Source organism: Hordeum vulgare, chromosome 7H (genome assembly GCF_904849725.1).
Source record: "Hordeum vulgare subsp. vulgare chromosome 7H, MorexV3_pseudomolecules_assembly, whole genome shotgun sequence".
Classification (NCBI taxonomy): Eukaryota; Viridiplantae; Streptophyta; class Magnoliopsida; order Poales; family Poaceae; genus Hordeum; species Hordeum vulgare.
Genome location: NC_058524.1, coordinates 621,653,754 through 621,672,839, shown reverse-complemented (window position 1 = coordinate 621,672,839; position 19,086 = coordinate 621,653,754). Strand labels below are relative to the sequence as shown.

Below are 19,086 nucleotides of genomic sequence, written 5' to 3'. Positions count from 1 at the left end.
ACGGTTCGTGGGACGGTTCGCGGGGCGGATCGAGGGACGTGAGGACGTTCCACTACATCAACCGCGTTCACTAACCCTTCTGCTGTGCGATCTACAAGGGTACGTAGATCGGAAATCCCCTCTCGTAGATGGACATCACCATGATAGGTTTTCGTGGGCGTAGGAAATTTTTTGTTTCCCGTGCGACGATCCCCAACACATATATAGGTTTAGAGGCACTGGAATAATGTAAATTAGAAACTATATTGTAAGTCATATCAAATGATTACAAGTAGCGTTGCCAAGCTCATGTATTTTGTAGTAACTTACTACGGAAGTATAAGCACACTAGTAACTTACTATGTAGTGATCACAATTATGTATTTAAAATAAGTTAGCATCTTAAATTTCCAATTTTCATCTTCAAAATTATCCATGTTAGTTTTCGGTATTATACACTGGCTGATTTGTGGGTATCCTAAAGGAACCCTAACAATCTTTGCAACTCCTTCAGAATTTTGATATCTCATTTGTTAGGTGAGAGGAGAAGTATGATGCACATTTATATGTGCTATATAAGCACGCTATTAGCAGCATAATTGCTTCTTGTTTACTATTATTCCAGATTTTCTAACTTGGTTGTCTTGTGAGACTTAAAGCATGTATTCCTAGTTAATGAAGCAGTGAATCAGCATAAGAAAAACTTGTATATCCCCTTAGAATATAATTAATGGCACTCGATCCGTTGGGTCGAAACAGGGTATGAACAAGAGGTGGAATTTCCGACAACATGCAAATCCAGTAAGGGAGTATAGGTTGCATGCATCGATTGATGCAGAGGCCGGGGGTCAAGCCTCCTTTTTCAAAAAAAAAGTAAGGGAGTATAGGCGACCCAGTAGCTAAAGGATAATTTCTGTCGGGACAAAGAATTGGGTGTGGATCTTGAATATCCCCTTAGAAACATTGTTGTAAGGAGGTCGAATCGTTCTAGACACTCGAACAGAGTAGAAAGCCTATTCACTTAATTTTCGTTATTAAAAGAGAAATACAATAATAAGCACATCCTTTATTGTTGGATTGAACCAATAAAAAACTCAAGCCACATTCTGCATGTTCCACATCAATGTAATGTTGGACTAGACTTTGCTACGGAACACACGAAACAATAGCAACCACCTTTAAAAATATTCCCACGACAGTGGCCGCCCTGAAGCAACACTGCGACACATGCAGTAGCGCAAAGGATGTTGATGCACGGCCCTCTCTACAACTTCACTTCCATACATGGTTCTGAAAGTGGCTGGGTCAAATCAGTCTTTGGAGGTGGAGGTGGAGGAGGAGGCAAATCTGTCTTTGGAGGTGGAGGTGGATTGATCTTTCGAGATGGAGGAGGTGGAGGAGGAGCCAAATGACTGCTCCCTGGATCCGGAGGAGGGGGCAAGTCACTGCCATCACCTCTTCCCAAGTGATCTTCTCCTTTGATTGGGCCTATTGTTCAAACCAGACACGAAATTAACAAGTGAAACACACAAAAAGTTAATAGTCCTTCTCTCGGCATCTTGGTACGTATTTACCAACCAACTTGGCGTTAGACCTATATTGGATATATTAACCGTCTCAAGGTGAAGTACATATATGACATAGATGGATGATAATACCTGAAAAAGCGAGCAAAACAACGAGAAGAGTAATCAGCATGGTCCTCCTTCTTATAGTTATTTCACAAAGATGTGAAGACTGAAGAGTGGAGTTTATAGGTTTATGACCATATATAGGTTTAGAGGCACTGGAATGATGTAAAGTATATATAATCTATTTGTAAGTCATATCAAATGATCACAAGTAGCGTTGCCAAGCTCATATATTTTGTAGTAACTTACTATGGAAGTATATTGTGCCGAAGTTCATTGTACGTAAGAACAGTTGCGAACGGAAGTATATATTTTTAACTACATTAGCTAAATAAACCTTTGTTGGTGTCGTTTGGGAAGGATGTAATCTCGATGTTTAGATGAGAATTTATTGACTTTCCATATATAGAAAGAGATAGGCTATAAATGATATATCTTAGGTCTTAGAGCATGGTTAATAGTACAGCCAGCTGCTGGCTATATGATGTTGACACGTCATCTATAGCCAAGTTTATAGTCCGTAAGTACAATAGGTAGATGAAAATGAGTACTACTTTATTGATACAAGGCCCACCATTCTCTCTCACAAAGTGTCTAAAGCACGTGTTACAGCCGGCTGTTAGTTTGTAGCCCGCTTCTCTTCTCTCTCTTTCAACTCATCACAAATATATTATTTTAAGTCTTACAGCTCGCATACGTCATCCTATTGTACTTGCTCTTATTGACCGGTTGGATGGATCAAGTAAGTGAGCCCCTTTGGATTTCCGTGTTAATATATTTGATTTTTTGTTCACAATTTTGCAAAAATATCCGTGTTCTAAAATATTTTAAAATTTTCCATAAAAATATTCCTTTTGAATTAACACAATGCATTTTGTGGCATATTTGAAAAATTCACCCAGTTTGGTTTGTAGGTATAGAATTTAAAAAAGTTAGCTATAGTAACTCGGATTGTTTTTGAAAAAATAATATTTTGAAAAAACTTTGTCTTTTCTTGTTTAAAGTTCAAAAAATATTTGTGTTCGTAAAAACTATTCGCAAATTCGGAAAAATAACTTTTAATATAGTACCACCTAGTTTTAGAAAATTGTGTGTGTTTAAATAAATAATCGGGTTTAAAAAACTAAAAAACGATTTTTTTTCTTTAGAAAAAATCTTAGAGTTTTTTTGACAACTTTGCGAAATATTCGAGTTGCTCAATTTAGTACAGTGGCGAAGGAGTTCAATTCCTGATGGGCGGTATTTTTTTTCTCTTTCTTGGACAGTTTCCGCTAATGGGTCGGCCTATCTCGGCTCTGTGCGCTAATTGAGAGAACGGGTGCCGACGGATAAAAATTCATGTGGGTCCCATTGTAGAAGAAAATTTTAGGAGAAACAATCGTGTTTTCAATATTAGTCGGCCGTTGATCGTCCGCATGTGCGGCCGTCTGATTGAGACGTGCTTGGCCATTGATCGTAGGCTCGCAGTGCACGGTCTTTTCCTTTCCTCTTATTTGAATCATTCTGTCGCGAATGAAGTAGTGTGTTGTTGGAGCAGCAACCCTTCCTCGGCCAGCGTGGTTTGCCGGTGTGTTGATTCTAGTCACGCCAGCCCCATCATCGTACCACGAACAAATGCTTCAATAGAAAACCTCGGGGGAGCTCCATTGCATCACCATCACAGCCTCGGCGGAGCTCCATTGCAACACTGGCGATGCGTCAAAAGTTCCAACGCAGTCCCGGAAAGCTCCGTTGCAGCGTCGACGAAGCTCCATTAGGGTGTCGGTAGTGCGGCAAAAGCTGCGCCGCAGCCTGACGAAGTTCCATTGCAGCGTCGATGGGGCTTCATTGATGGGCGTTGCAGCATCTGTTGTCGGCAAGACCTTTCAATTGCAGCATCGACACTGGTTGCAGCGCCGACGTGCTTGGACGAACCCGCGGCCATCGCTTGCGCCTGCACCAGCAGCATAGGATCGACACACGGCGAAAGCTTCACAGCAAGACGCCACACGGCATAATTGACGCTCACTTCCTCGACGGGAATTTTTGTCCAAAAGGACCCCCTGTCGAACGAGATTGCCAAAAGAGACCAGCTGCGAATGGAAAGGAGGGAAAGGACCCCCACCCCGGGTGGCGGCAGGCGCGCCAGGCGGCACGTGGCACCTGCCGCCACCACACGAGGCGGCCGTGGGGCCTGCCGCCACCGCCCGAGGCGGCTGGGGCCTGCCGCCACCAGCGGAGGCGGCCGGCTGGTGACCCCGTTCCCGCCACGCCTGCCCGTAACGGACAGCGCTGGGTGGGCCCTGCCGCCACCTCCCAAGGCGGACGGCCGCTCTGTGCTGCTCTTCCCGCTCGAGGCATGTGGTATTGGATGTATTTCGCTGAGTACGAGGCCGCGCTTCCCGCTCGAAATTTTGCCGCTCTAAGTTGCATGTGGTATTGGATGTAGTCCATCCGTTCCAAAATATAAGACCTTTTAGGTATTTCATTCGGAGACTACATACGGAACAAAATGAGTTAATTTATACTCTAAAGTATATCTATGTACATCCGTATGTAGTTTATTATACAATTTCTAAAATGCCTTATATTTAGCAACGGAGGGAGTTTATTTTTTACGGAGGGAGATTTCCTAAATATAAGTTTTTTAAAAAGTTTGTACTAGAAGACTACATATGATGTATATGGACTCATTTTAAAATGTAGATTCTGTCATTTTGCTTTGTATATAGTCATGTGCGCCTAAGTTTCCCGCTGCAGTTTCCCGGCTAAATTCCCACGCGTTATTTTCTCACCTAAGTTTCCCGCCAAATTTTCCCGCTGCAGTTTCTCGTTTTCGCGCCCTTTTTTCCCGCGTAGACATCCGGCAGGGCCTATAAAAGGAGGCAGGGAGTGAAACTCTCTTCACCATCAGCCAGACTTCAAAGCACCTGCACCTCCATAGTCAGTATGAGTTTGCCTTGTTCGGATCAGAGCATTAGGCCTAGGAAAATGCAGAGTGCAAGCTTGCCTCGGGGGGTGGAAGCAGTTCGATGTTGGTGCGGAGATGTGTGCAAGGTGAAGGAGGTGACGGATTTTTCAGATTGGTTGGGCATGAAGTTTTTCATGTGCGCCAATTATGAATCTGATCCACCCGAATCTATTTCTGCGTACGTCAGGCCTCCGGTATGCTCAAGTCATCCAGATTATTGTTATTTGATATTATTGTTTACTTGAATCTGATCCATCCTTTAGTCTCCTCCTCCTCTCTTCATGTACTATCGTTGGATTGACACGGAAATGCCGGACTGGGCGGTGACCGAGATTCGTGAAAGAGGTCGTCGTGCATGGGCTAGCTTGGACTTGGAAGAGCGTCGTGAGAAGGCTGAAGCAGACGAGAAAGCAGAGCAGAAGAAAGAGTGGGAAGATTACTGTGTGGAGCAGAGGGCTTTTCTTGATGAGATGAAAAGGAAAAATCAAGAAGAGAAACTTCGGCTGGAGGAGGTTTACAGACAGCGAGAACAGGCCCGTGAAGCTGAGAGGGAGAGAAAGAGAGAAAAGGCTCGTGCCGCCAAGGCAGCAGAAGAAGCTGCTGATGGAAAAGGAAAATATCCACGTTGGACTCAGTAGATTTATTTTATTGTATGTTAAGTTGTCTTAGTTGTATCTTAATTTCTGTAAGATGTATCTTAATTTCGGCAAATTGTATCTTATTTTCAGTAATGTGTATCTTAGTTTCCGCAATGGGTATCTTAATTTCAGCTACGTGTATGTTCATTTTATCCCGCCATTTATTTCCCGCCTCGCTTTCCCGCCATTTTATCCCGCGTATAGCTTTGCCGCCATTTTGTTCCCGCCTCGCTTTCCCGCCCTCGCTTTCCCTCCCTCGCTTTCCCGCCTCACTTTCCCTCCTCGTTTTCCCGCCATTAGTTATTTGTCTCGCTCTGCTGCACCTATAAAACCCCCTCCATACCAAGGTGGGTAAGGAGTGTGCTGAAAATGTCTCATTATCCTTTCGATCGTAGTTTTCATAGTGGTATGTCCGAGTGTCTTCTGCGCTTAGCTAGCAATTTCAAGATAGATAATAGAATAGTTTCATGGGACGAACTCATCAGTAGTGACATGCTACTGAATGAGGTTGCCCACGCATTAGCTAGGAAGGGGTGGCCTGCAAGGACATATGAGGAGATTCGGAAAGAACTTCTGCGGTTGAATGAAAGATGGAAGAAGAAAGGCCAACACATACGCGGTGGAGGTGGAGTAAAACATCCCTTCTTATGGATTGACGATAGTGAGGACGAATACGATATCTTCATGCCGAGTACCAAGAGCGCGTCATCGACGAAGGCCAAGAGCGCATCATCGACGAAGGCCAAGAGTAGCGCTTCGTCAAAGGGCGAGAGCTCTGCATCGTCGAAGGATGACGACGACTTTATGTAGTTTTTTTTATGAACTCTACATCTTAATGTATCTTATTTTATGTATGTTATTTTATGTATCTTATTTTATGTATGTTATTTTATGTATGTCAAAGGGCGAGAGCTCTGCATAGTAAGCTGATGATGTGTCCATCCGTCTCTGCAACTGTTCCATATGCATTGGATGTGTTGGCATCGTACGTGGTTCACTCGTCAGTCTAGTACGCGTGCTCATGCGATACCAATTATAGTACGCTTCTGTCGTAGTTGCATCGTACGTTCTGCATAAATAAATTAACATTACTAAATTGACATCACATTCTGTATTTTATAAGCACATAATTAAATTAACATTAGTAAAATTACCGTTGCTGAGGCACTATATTTTGTAGAGCTTCATTATTCCACTGATTTATCCATTCAATGTTTTCTGCATTCCAGTCCACACCAGATCTGCCCATATTGCTCATCCTGTAATTATAGATAACAAAAAAAATTCAAGAATAGTTGATGGAATATCTATTTAGCTAGGTCACATCTTACTTACTTATGAGTTTCTTCGTCGATACATCTTGGAACCGGTGGTGGAATATCTTGATATAGACCGAACTGTCTCATGACACGGTCAGGATTATACGGTTCCACAAACCATAGATAGAGTAAATTGCAGCGAGTCATCCAAAAGGCACTATCTCTCACGCATTCCACTGGCATGTGTTGCGAACCAAATACCATATCAATGTGCGCCTCAGTCCACGGGTTCCATGTTATTAGTGAGTCGTTAAGAAGCTCAAACTGATCATGGTATATGGGGTAACAATTTTTTGCAATTTTAGTAGACCATTTTTTTCGACCCAGCATCCACCGACTGGACATAGTTACAACACCCTCACCATAGTTGTACGGGGTTGCGGGTTCTACTATCTGCGGTCGTCCTACAGGTAAGTATTCCCAGGACCACAACTGTAGAAACTCGTAGGAGACACAAAGTAATGGAGCTTTAGATGTGAATGAAGTTTTTTGAGTGGCATCACACAACCCTCAGTATGTGTGAGAAAGCAAAGAAGAACCAAAGCTATATGGTGGATTTTGGGGTAAAGGTTCGTCTACTATCTTTGCGGCAAAATAGATGAGACCAGGCAAAACTACCTCCCCATGAGAATTAGGAAACATCACACCGAAGAGCCACAACAAATATGCAAACAAGTGTCTCTTCGTTGTCTCAGGATCAGCATGGGTAGATAAAATTTTGAAGTTAATACGAAGCCAGCTGAGTGGGACACCTCGAGGCGGACCAGAACGATCTGATATGGGCATTTCGAGCCTCAGACGGGCAGAGACATCTGCTGGCCAATTAGGAGAAACTCGTGGATGTACCACTGGCACACCTCTAATTGGTAAAGCTGTGATCATTGACACATCTTTTAGAGTAGGTGCAAGCTCTCCACATCGAAAGTGAAATGTGTGGGTCTCCGGTCTCAACGAGGGATGTCAAAAGGGATGGGTCGGCAGTAAAACTACCTCGACGAGCTGCGATGTTCGCAAAATGTAGGAGTCCATAAGCCTCAAGGTGTTCAAGGAACCGATTATGTATTGACCAGGGCGTCTTTACAGTTCGAAGCCGGAAGGTCTGAGGAGGATTTTCATGATTTAGATTTATGAAAAGCTGGCAACGGTGGTGGTTGTCGTGATAACCATTCAAAAGCTGGGGCATTTCAGGCATAACCTGCAATCACGATGAAATTAAAATACATATTCCGAATATTACATCACTATTAAATTAAAATACATATTCCGAATATTACATCACGATGAAATTAAAATGCATATTCCGAATATTACATCACGATTAAATTAAAATACATAGCATGATTACATATCACGCAGTGTTGTTGTTACGATACGGACACTCCCTACGCGGGTGACCAGCACACCTACATACGCGGCATCGCCTTGGTTCTCCCAACTGGCTGTGGTCCATGTCATTGCGATGACGCCTAGACTGACGCCGTCCCTTGCCGGTTCGCATCAATGCGGGATCTGGAACCCATGTGGTGCCTTCTGGCCATAATTGCTTGTAGTTCGTATCAATGCCCCATGCCCAAAACTCACTGTTCCAAGTGTTGTACAAATTGTGCATGTTAAAGTATGGTGATACATATGGCTCGACACTAATTTGTTGATCTGCAGCTGCCCGCAATACGTGACTGCAAGGATATCCCAGAAGCTTGGGCTTGTTGCAAGTGCACTCACACGAGGTTGCGCCAAGCGTCACAGCTTGTTTTTTTGCTCCCCTGTGGTGACCCTTCACAAACTTTGCTCGCACACTAACTTCCCATTTATTCCTAAGTGCATCTACCTGCCTGCACCCATGTCTTTGCGACTTCTTTGCTTTGTCATCAAGATGTCTTTGCATCTTCTCAGACCAGGTCTTGTTCAAATCAACTAGCGCCTTGGCAACGGTGACTCTATCTGCAAAGTATGACACAGTCCGGTTCCAAGTTTCATCAATTAGTGTTGTGATAGGTAGTGCCCTCACCCCTTTAAGAACACCATTGTACACCTCGGACATGTTGCTTGTCATTATACCGTATCTAGAGCCAGTGTCATGAGACTGCGCCCACTTGTACAAATTGGGACAATTCTCATTAATCCACTGGCTCAAATTTATTGCTGTTCGACGACCCCTCCGGTCTTCTCTCGCCGGGAGGGATGCGCGCTCGATCTGACCATTGATACCTGCCCAGATAGCATTCATTTTTGCTATAGTTTTCTGCATGCACATCCTCTTGAATAGCTTGAACCAATCTTTGTTTTTGAATTTTGAATAAAAATTAGCTGCCAAATGCCTCATGCACCACCTTGTCTCCAGATCGGGCCACCCCCAATCTGGATCTTGTGAAGCCTTAATTATCTCAAGCGCGCTTAATAGTCCGGTGTTGCGATCAGAGATGATGCAACCCCCTTCCCGATCTTTGATGACACCCATCTTCAGGCAACACAGGAACCATAGCCAACTATGTTTGTTTTCGCTCTCCACTAGTGCATAGGCAATAGGAAGAAGTTGATTGTTTGCATCAGCTGCCATCGCCACTAAGAGTGTGCCCTTGTACTTTCCAGTGAGAAATGTACCATCAATTGATACACCCGGACGACAATGCTTGAATGCTTGTATAGTCTGGGCGAATGCCCAGAATAAGCGGTCCAGGATTTGCTCGTCCGGGTTCAATGGATTTGGACGTTCTTTCCGGAAAACTTGAGTCCCCCTGTTAGCAACTGAAATCTGATGCAACATTCTAGGGGCAAAAGAGTACGCCTCCTCATAGGTTCCATACAACCTCTGAAATATCTTTTCCTTTGCATGACGAGCCTTGTTATAGCTGACAGGGAAACCAATCAGATCAGATGCAGTTGCACGCAAAGCCCTAATACTAATATTAAGACTTCGCTGCACAATGGTTTGCATCACCTGTGACACATATTCTGCAGTCACATTGCGGTGCTATGAAAGAGTGCCGGTTTGCTCACAACCATGTTGCTCTATTTTTGTGACATGCCATGGCTGACATACCCCAGGCTTCTGGCGAGCAATAACTCTTCCGCGGCAACCCGCTTCGCGATGGATGCATATGAGCTTCAACTCCTTTTTATCAGACTGCTTCACTCTATGTTGCCTGTGTATAGCAATTGCATAGCTATGTATTGCTTGTTTAGCAGATTTCTTATCTGGGAAAATCTGTCCAACGGCCAGACTCCCCGCGTCTAGGCCAGCAACAGAGTGAAATTCATTGGTGATGCTCATAACCTATAAAAACTCTGGGTTGATTGCTGCAGCGACCGCATTCTCAGGAGGAACAACTTCATCATCATCTGATTCCGAAGACGCAGAAGAATGACCATCATCGTCATCATCTAGCGCCTCCGGCAATCCCTCGACATGTTCGCTCATGTCAAGGACCGCAGACCAATATCCCGTGTCATACACTTGTTGGCCACCTGTTGGTTCCGTTGGGCCGGCGTCGGGGGCTACAGTTATGGCCACTTGTTGGCTACCCCTTGGTTCCAATGGGCCGGCGTCGGGGGTTACAGTTATGGCCAACTCGGCCTCACCGGCACCGCTACTGCACCCGGCGACATCACTGACAGAAATGAACTCCACATAAACCATGGGTTGTCCATACATGGAGTTATTGGGATTGCTTGCAAAACCCATGTACGACGCCCATGCTCTTTCACCAGTAACCCGTCGCAGAAGCCAACGATTTCCTCCCTCAACCACGAAAGCCTCCAGGGTCATTTTTTTTCCATTCATCGCTGAACCAAACACCGATCGGATGCACCTTCTAACTGCCGCATACTCTACATTAACCATGTCTTTCACTACAACCGTAGTCATCCCGCACCTAGACACATCCACACCAGAAGGACCCTCACGTACGATGTGCCCATAAAACACTAACAAATTTTCCATAGTACCTAACGAGCAGCCATATTTACATCATTAGTCCATTAAAAATCATATTTTTATATTTACATTGTAATAACAACATCCATTAATTATCTTTTTTACATATAACAATTTAACAACATCCATTACATCTACGCATAATAATTTATATTGTATCATTTATTGTGACACTACATCTATAAAATAAATAGAAGATGAATTACAATATGTCATTCATACCTCTGGTTTAAATAAGGATATCCTTCCGAATATAATATATCACCAGCATAATATCAGCGAATTCCACCTATTTTCATATGAACAAAAAATATTACACACATAATTATTTCCGTGCTAGCAAAAGTCTAAAAATACATACTGCATGCATATATATATATATATATATATATATATCACGAGTCATATTTCTACGGGGTTGACAAATTATCAAATAAACAAATATATTACACACGCGTCTTGCATGTAATAATACTAATGGAGTTAACATATTATTACATGTTTTTTACAAAAATGCTAGTTACATAGGCATTTTTCCGGCTCCTTTCTAAATACCAGTTGCATGCAAACACGAACAAATCATCGGTAATATATGAACATAGTCGACCTATTATCACATGAACACAAATATGAACAAAGTCTCATACCTTGATCTTCAACTTAGTAGTTCATATCGCATGACAAAATAGTTCCACAAAAGTGATAATACGCTCCCTAAGACAAAAGAAAACACATACTTAGAAACTAATCAAACAAAATAAAAACATCATGCATGCAAACACGACCAACACAAATGGAAAGCTCTTACCTTGATCTATCTTTTCTTCAACTACACCGTCTTCAAAATAGTTCCACAAAAGTGATAATACGCTCCCTAAGACAAAATAAAACACATACTTAGAAACTAATCAAACAAAATAAATACATCATGCATGCAAACACGACCAACAGATATGGAAAGCTCTTACCTTGATCTATCTTTTCTTCAACTACAACGTCTTCAAAATCTAACTTTAAACCGTCCTAAATCGCCACTTAAACATTCATACGGAGTAGCTCTTGAGAGAAAGAGAAGAGAGTGAGAAAGAGAAAGAGAAGAGAGTGACACGGGAGGCAACGACAGGAGAAGAGAGTGAGAGAGGAGACAGCGATGCGGTTCGCTTATAAAGAAGAAGTTTCGCACTGTTTCGTCGGTGGGAGGGGGAAAAATTCCCACTGTTTCGTCGGTGGGAGCGGGAAATATCTGTCTCAGCCTGGGAATCAGCGCGTACGGAAATCAGCGCAATCAGCAACAGTGACGGCCGGTCTGCCGCGCGGAAACAGTGTCGGCCGCCTCCTCCCGAGGCGGCAGGGCCCGCCTGGCCGCCTGCTGCCGAGGCGGCAGGGCCCACCGCTCTGTCGCCGTTACGTTGCAGCCGGGCGGGAACGGGATCTGGCGTCGGCCGCCTGGCCTCATGGCGGCAGCCCTGCCGGCCGCCTGCGCCCGTGGCGGCAGGCCCCAGCCGCCTCGTGCGGTGGCGGCAGGTGCCAGGTGCCGCCTGGCGCGCCTGCCACCACCCGGGGTGGGGGTCCTTTCCCTCCTTTCCATTCGCAGCTGGTCTCTTTTGACAATCTCGTTCGACAGGGGGTCCTTTTGGACAAAAGGAAATAACCATGGGGAGAAGTGGAGATGGGAACAATGGAAAGAAAGGAAAAGGAAGAATCAGGAAGGAGGGGACAAGGTTCCAAAGGTGGGAGACAAGGGACAGGGACAGACGATGCGAAGGGAATAAGGTGTGTGCTTGCCGGGTCCACGTGTGACACGTGTCGCTAGGATGAGACGGTTTACAAGCTGCATGGATCAGCCAGTTAAAGATAAACGATTTCCACAATATTAAAGATTTAGAAATCATCTAAATGGGACAAAACCAAAGATTTTATTATAAGATATAGATATAGATAGGCTTCACTACCTTGACCTAGAGTGCATGACAACACTAATCAGAGACCCATGGGTCATTTGACTTGATATTTCTAGCTAAGATAACCGTAGTTCAGAGAACCGGTTTCTTTTTACAATCAAATGACTTGATATTTTTAGCTTACAAGGGAATTTTATGCTTTTGTTCTACTCCAGCCAACTACTACATGATGAATGATCAACTACGCGTCGCAATCTTGACAGCACATATGTAAATTATATGGTGCACATTATGAATGCCCCCAAATCATCAGTATAATTGTGTCTTTTTCTAATGTCCGCATCAGCCAACTATCCGCTGGACGGGGAACAACATAAGAACAGCAATACGGATGTAAAGGGGCCATTTACCAAAGTGAGAGCATCTCTAGCACACCCAGTATATCACCGATTTGTAAAAATCGTTTACAGTTCACGAAAAAAACCTGTTTTGCAGACCGGCGTGGACGGCGGCCGAGCAGACCCTGCAAAACGAACTCAATATCCTTTTTTACGGGTCTGATTTGCGGGGTCTGCTCGGCCGTCGTTCGCCGTCCGCCGTAAATCAGTAATTTGCATTTTAATTTGGAGCATGAAAACACATTTTTTTACTTCATTATTTTCTTCAAAGGCATCGGATACATAATAATGCATTAAATCTTTGCTAAAATAGCAAGATCAAAGAAAACAAGAATCCTAATTAGGCATTTTAGAAGATATCCAACTCCCATAACTACTCCCACTAGTTCGACCAACATCTTCTCTATGCAGTCATTGTTGATCTGCAGATTCTTGATCTTACATTCTTTATTCTTCGGTTTTGATTCTAAAGATTAGACGTTGTTTTCCCTCTAATTTCTTTTCAAATTACACATACAACCGCATCATTAGCCTCAATTATACAAGGAGTGCACGAATATCTATTAAGTTGCTTCCTATCAATAAATCGATGTATTTTTCTTTTCACTACCAAAATGAGCATTCACCTTCCTACACACATGAACATCTCAATAAGCTACCGAAATTGAACCAAATAAGTTGACAAAGCCGAACGGAAACAAGAACATACCCCCGTTGTTATTGCATTTGAAGAATACCCATCTGAGGTGTTGCCGCATGCTAGGGCTTAGCCGCAGCACTGTCTTCGTACAGTCGTTTGAACTGTATGAGCGACATCGGCAAGCTGACAAGCCTCTACGCGAGCACCGAGCCCGGGCGACGGTCGACCGAGTCCCTCTCGGCAAACCGACGACGGTGACTAGAGGATGGACCAGTACATGGCGATGGCGCTTTGCCGGGGCTATGCGGGGTGCTCCCCGACCAATCCATGCCTTGACGTAGCCGCTGGTGGCCGAATATGCCAGATCCGACCGACACGAGAAATAATCACCGATTTGCAACTTTCCGGCCGGCCAAGGCAGCGGGAAGGGGTAGAGGTCAATCCTGTGCGTGTGGCGACCCGTCGGCATGATCCTGGTGGATGGTATGGCCGGAATTGTAGGCGGCAGCCCGACGGCGGTGGGTGGTGGAAAAGAGCGGGTTGAAATGTCCCATCCGCCAACCGTTCCCGCTATATAAATGGCATCGACGGGTCAAGGGGTAGAATCCGCGTTTTCGTGGGTTGGGGTGGGAGTTTTGCCGCGCAACGCAAAAATATTTATGGATCCGACGCGTTTGCGGGCTGTGATTAGGCAACATTTTTTATGTGGATTCGTATTTTGATGATTATTTTACGGATCGAGGCATTATACTAGGTTTGCCGATAGATACTTTCAGTGGGTAAACCCAGTGGCTGATGCTCGCCGTGGCTCTGGTGAACTTCGGGGAAGATCCTTACTCGACAAGCTGTCTTTGTTGAAGGATGTTGAGCCCTCTTCGCCTCCAAGGTTTGGCTGGACCCTCAAGCAGATATTGTTGAGTATAAAGACAATTTTCCGAGTAGATTAATACATGAAATAATTACTAACATGGCATTGACTAGATTCATGACATACTGATCACGGAGTATACTAGCAAGTACTACGCATATAGCAGAAACATCTACGCATATAGATAGTACTACTAGTGCAGACAGAAACAGGAGAGAGATAAACATATCATACCCTCCGATCGGCCAATTGGCGGTAGCAGCAGCGGTGGCGGCGGCTGTATCCTCCGCCGCCTTCTTCTCGGCTTCGGCCTTCTCGCAGACGAGACGGTCAGCTTCGCTTGGTGAAGACATGGCGATGACGAGGGCGACGCGGACATAGACGAAGCAGACGGACGGAGGCGAGCAGTCGCGTGATCGCTCCCCAAAAACCTAATCGCCCCTCTCCCGTACAGGAACCGGAGAGGCGAGGTTTCGGAGGCCTGCTCTCCCGTCGACCGTGTATGTGGTAAACGGGACGGAGTCACCGGCGGCAGCAGCAGCAAAAGGAATGAACGCATGAGGCAGATGCGATCTGATTCTCGTGACGGCTAGGGTAGGCGATAGCCTGCTTATAAATGCGGCTGGGTGGAGAGACGTGGGCCGAACCCACGTCCGAGTCGGTAACAACCCACGATCTGACGTCTCGGATCGTGCCGTGTCCGTTACGTATTCTCCGTTCCTGACCGGCAAAAATAAGGGCGTAGGTTTCTCCGTTCCTGACCGGCAAAAATAAGCGCGTAGGTATGAGCTCGGCTCGGCTCATTCCCGCAACCCACGACGTGACGTGACGTGACGTGACGTGCCGTGCCGTGGCGAGGCGGGCGGCGGAGGAGGAGTGCGCGAGGGTACCTTCTCTTCTCACTCTCCAATAGCATGTGGAAGAGAGACCCTTATAAAGGGGTCCAACTTCTCCTCCACTAGCGGGGTGGGACTAAACTTCCCACCACCTTGTCATGCCACCACCTACATGGGCCCTTGGAGATTTTTCTGAAATTCTCTAATGGGCCTAAGGCCCACTACCAATTTCAACAATCCCCCACCAGATCTCAAGGGCACATCGTGTTCCCTCGTTCCAATGACTGTTTTAATATACCAGCATTTCAGTGTAGACCTGTTAAGGTTGAGCTTCACCTAGAGCAAGTAGGTACACCCCTTTATAACTGAACAATGGACTATGCCTTGAATTGTCAGTTTGGCATAAAGGAGCTTCACCACAAGTCTTACTAGTACTAGGCTGCCGAAGGTGAAGTACATATATGACATAGATGGATGATAATACTTGAAAAGGCGAGCAAAACAACGAGAAGAGTAATCAGCATGGTCCTCCTTCTTATAGTCATTTCACAAAGATGCGAAGACTGAAGAGTGGAGTTCGAGAGAGACCCTACATTTTATAGGTGCTTCACCTAGAGCAAGTAGGTACACCCCTTTATAACTGAACAATGGACTATGCCTTGAATTGTCAGTTTGGCGTAAAGGAGCTTCACCACAAGTCTTACTAGTACTAGGCTGCCGAAGGTGAAGTACATATATGACATAGATGGATGATAATACTTGAAAAGGCGAGCAAAACAACGAGAAGAGTAATCAGCATGGTCCTCCTTCTTATAGTCATTTCACAAAGATGCGAAGACTGAAGAGTGGAGTTCGAGAGAGACCCTACATTTTATAGGTGCTTGGACCGTCTCATTTTTCAGATCTTCGGGGCACTCTTAATGCATGCTATCTTAAGGTATATCATGAGCATTAAATATATATTTACATACAGCTCCTCTAATAAATTGTATCTTGCTGTTCTACTCCATTTAATGTGTTTTGCGAAAGGAAAATAGTACGATTTGTCTTTGTTTTGGTACTTCTGAACTTTGATATTTTTCCTATGTTTTTTTTGGACTTTTTGCTAATAAATGATCCGCCACCATATGTATGGATTTTCCTGAATAATGTTTTTCTATCAAATATGTGGATTTTTCATTATAAATAGACTAGTCGTCAACCCATGCATTTGCAAGGGCTAGATACAAAATATTATCTTACAATCCATATTATGACCATATATTGTTTTTTGATTCTGGTGGGATGTCCGTCCAACCTTTATGACCATATATAGGTTTAGAGGCACTGGAATAATGTAAATTAGAAACTATATTGTAAGTCATATCAAATGATCACAAGTAGCGTTGCCAAGCTCATGTATTTTGTAGTAACTTACTATGGAAGTATAAGCACGCTAGTAACTTACTATGTAATGATCACAATTATGTATTTAAAAGAAGTTAGCATCTTAAATTTCAAATTTTCATCTTCAAAATTATCCATGTTAGTTTTCGGTATTATACACTGGCTGATTTGTGGGTATCCTAAAGGAACCCTAACAATCTTTGCAACTCCTTCAGAATTTTGATATCTCATTTGTTAGGTGAGAGGAGAAGTACGATGCACATTTATATGTGCTATATAAGCACGCTATTAGCAGCATAATTGCTTCTTGTTTTATTATTATTCCAGATTTTCTAACTTGGTTGTCTTGTCAGACTTAAAGCATGTATTCCTAGTTAATGAAGCAGTGAATCAGCATAAGAAAAACTTGTATATCCCCTTAGAATATAATTAAGGGCACTCGAGCCGTTGGGTCGAAACAGGGTATGAACAAGAGGTGGAATTTCCGACAACATGCAAATCCAGTAAGGGAGTATAGGTTGCATGCATCGATTGATGCAGAGCACTGGTAGAAAAAGAGGCTTCCGTCCAGCCCCATAAGTCGCGACACTGTAGGAACCGCGACTAATGATTTCTTTAGTCGCGGTTCGGCAGACGAACCGCGACCAAAGGCCTGGGCCAGGGCGCTCGGTGGCCAGCTGGTGCACGTGAGGGGCTTTAGTCGCGGTTGGCCAGGCCAACCGCGACTAAAGGTGCCCAAAGGCCTTTAGTCGCGGTTTGCCATGCCAACCGCGACTAAATCTCCTCCCCTATAGATACCAGTTCAGCACACTCACTTAGCCATTTGGTGCCACTTCTCTTCACAAGCTTCACAAGGGAGTGTAGGTTTGCTTTTGGTTCCTCTTATGCACACAAGGTGTTTGATGAAATGCCCAAGAGCGTGAAACAAACATGATATGAAGTGTTGGAGCCACACTTGAGGTTCCTCATTTATTTTTTCCTCCTCGATCGCGGTTAGCAACTTGAACCTTTCATGCATGTGTGTCATTGATAAAATATGCATGTGTGTTGTTCATTGTTTAATTTCTATTGTTTATAGCTAGTTAGTTTAACAAATGCATGATGGTTAATTATATATTTTATATTATAATAATGCAGATGAATCGGCAATGGATGTACGGTAACCGACTCTCCCGCGAGTTCACTACGGGTTTGAAAGATTTCCTCGTAGTGGCTAATGCGAACAAGCAGAAGGGTTTTGTTATCTGTCCATGTGTTGACTATAAGAATCAGAAGGGTTACTCTTCCTCAAGAGAAGTTCACCTGCACCTGCTTCGGCACGGTTTCATGCCAAGCTATAATTGTTGGACCAAGCATGGAGAAAGAGGGGTTATAATGGAAGAAGATGAAGAAGGGGATGATTTCATGGATGAAAGCTATCTTGCTCATTTCGGTGATACTTTCATGGAGGATGCTGAAGGTGAAGGGGAAGGTGAAGGGGAAGGTGAAGGTGAAGAAGAGGCACGTGATGAGACCGTTGATGATCTTGGTCGGACCATTGCTGATGCACGGAGACGCTGCAAAACTGAAAAGGAGAGGGAGAATTTGGATCGCATGTTAGAGGATCACAGAAAGTCGTTGTACCCCGGATGCGATGATGGTCTGAAAAAGCTGGGCTGCACACTGGATTTGCTGAAATGGAAGGCACAGGCAGGTGTAGCTGACTCGGCATTTGAAAACTTGCTGAAAATGTTGAAGAATATGTTTCCAAAGAATAACGAGTTGCCCGCCAGTACGTACGAAGCAAAGAAGGTTGTCTGCCCTCTAGGTTTAGAGGTTCTGAAGATACATGCATGCATCAACGACTGCATCCTCTACCGCGGTGAATACGAGAATTTGAATGAATGCCCGGTATGCACTGCATTGCGTTATAAGATCAGAGGCGATGACCCTGGTGACGATGTTGAGGGCGAGAAACCCAGGAAGAGGGTTCCCGCCAAGGTGATGTGGTATGCTCCTATAATACCACGGTTGAAACGTTTGTTCAGGAACAAAGAGCATGCCAAGTTGTTGCGATGGCACAAAGAGGACCGTAAGTCGGACGGGGAGTTGAGACACACCGCAGATGGAACGCAATGGAGAAAGATCGACAGAGAGTTCAAAGATTTTGCAGCTGACGCAAGGAACATAAGATTTGGTCTAAGTACAGATGGCATGAATCCTTTTGGCGAGCAGAGCTCCAGCCATAGCACCTGGCCCGTGACTCTATGCATCTACAACCTTCCTCCTTGGTTGTGCATGAAGCGGAAGTTCATTATGATGCCAGTGCTCATCCAAGGTCCGAAGCAACCCGGCAACGACATCGATGTGTACCTAAGGCCATTAGTTGATGAACTTTTACAGCTGTGGGGCAGACCTGGTGTCCGTGTGTGGGATGAGCACAAAGAAGAGGAATTTGACCTACGAGCGTTGCTTTTCGTAACCATCAACGATTGGCCTGCTCTTAGTAACCTTTCGGGACTGTCAAATAAGGGATACAATGCATGCACGCACTGCTTACATGAGACTGAAAGTGTACATTTGCCAAATTGTAAGAAGAACGTGTACCTTGGGCATCGTCAATTTCT

At 44.5% G+C, this 19,086-nt stretch overlaps 1 long non-coding RNA gene across 1 annotated transcript; it reads right to left on the bottom strand.

Annotated features, from left to right (window-relative positions):
* Positions 1 to 984: 984 nt before the first annotated feature.
* Positions 985 to 1,715, bottom strand: LOC123411374. Its single transcript, XR_006613254.1, has 2 exons — positions 1,638 to 1,715; positions 985 to 1,467 (listed from the first exon to the last, which is right to left on the bottom strand). It is a non-coding gene; the product is annotated as an uncharacterized LOC123411374 (long non-coding RNA).
* Between the last annotated feature and the right edge of the window lie 17,371 nt (positions 1,716 to 19,086).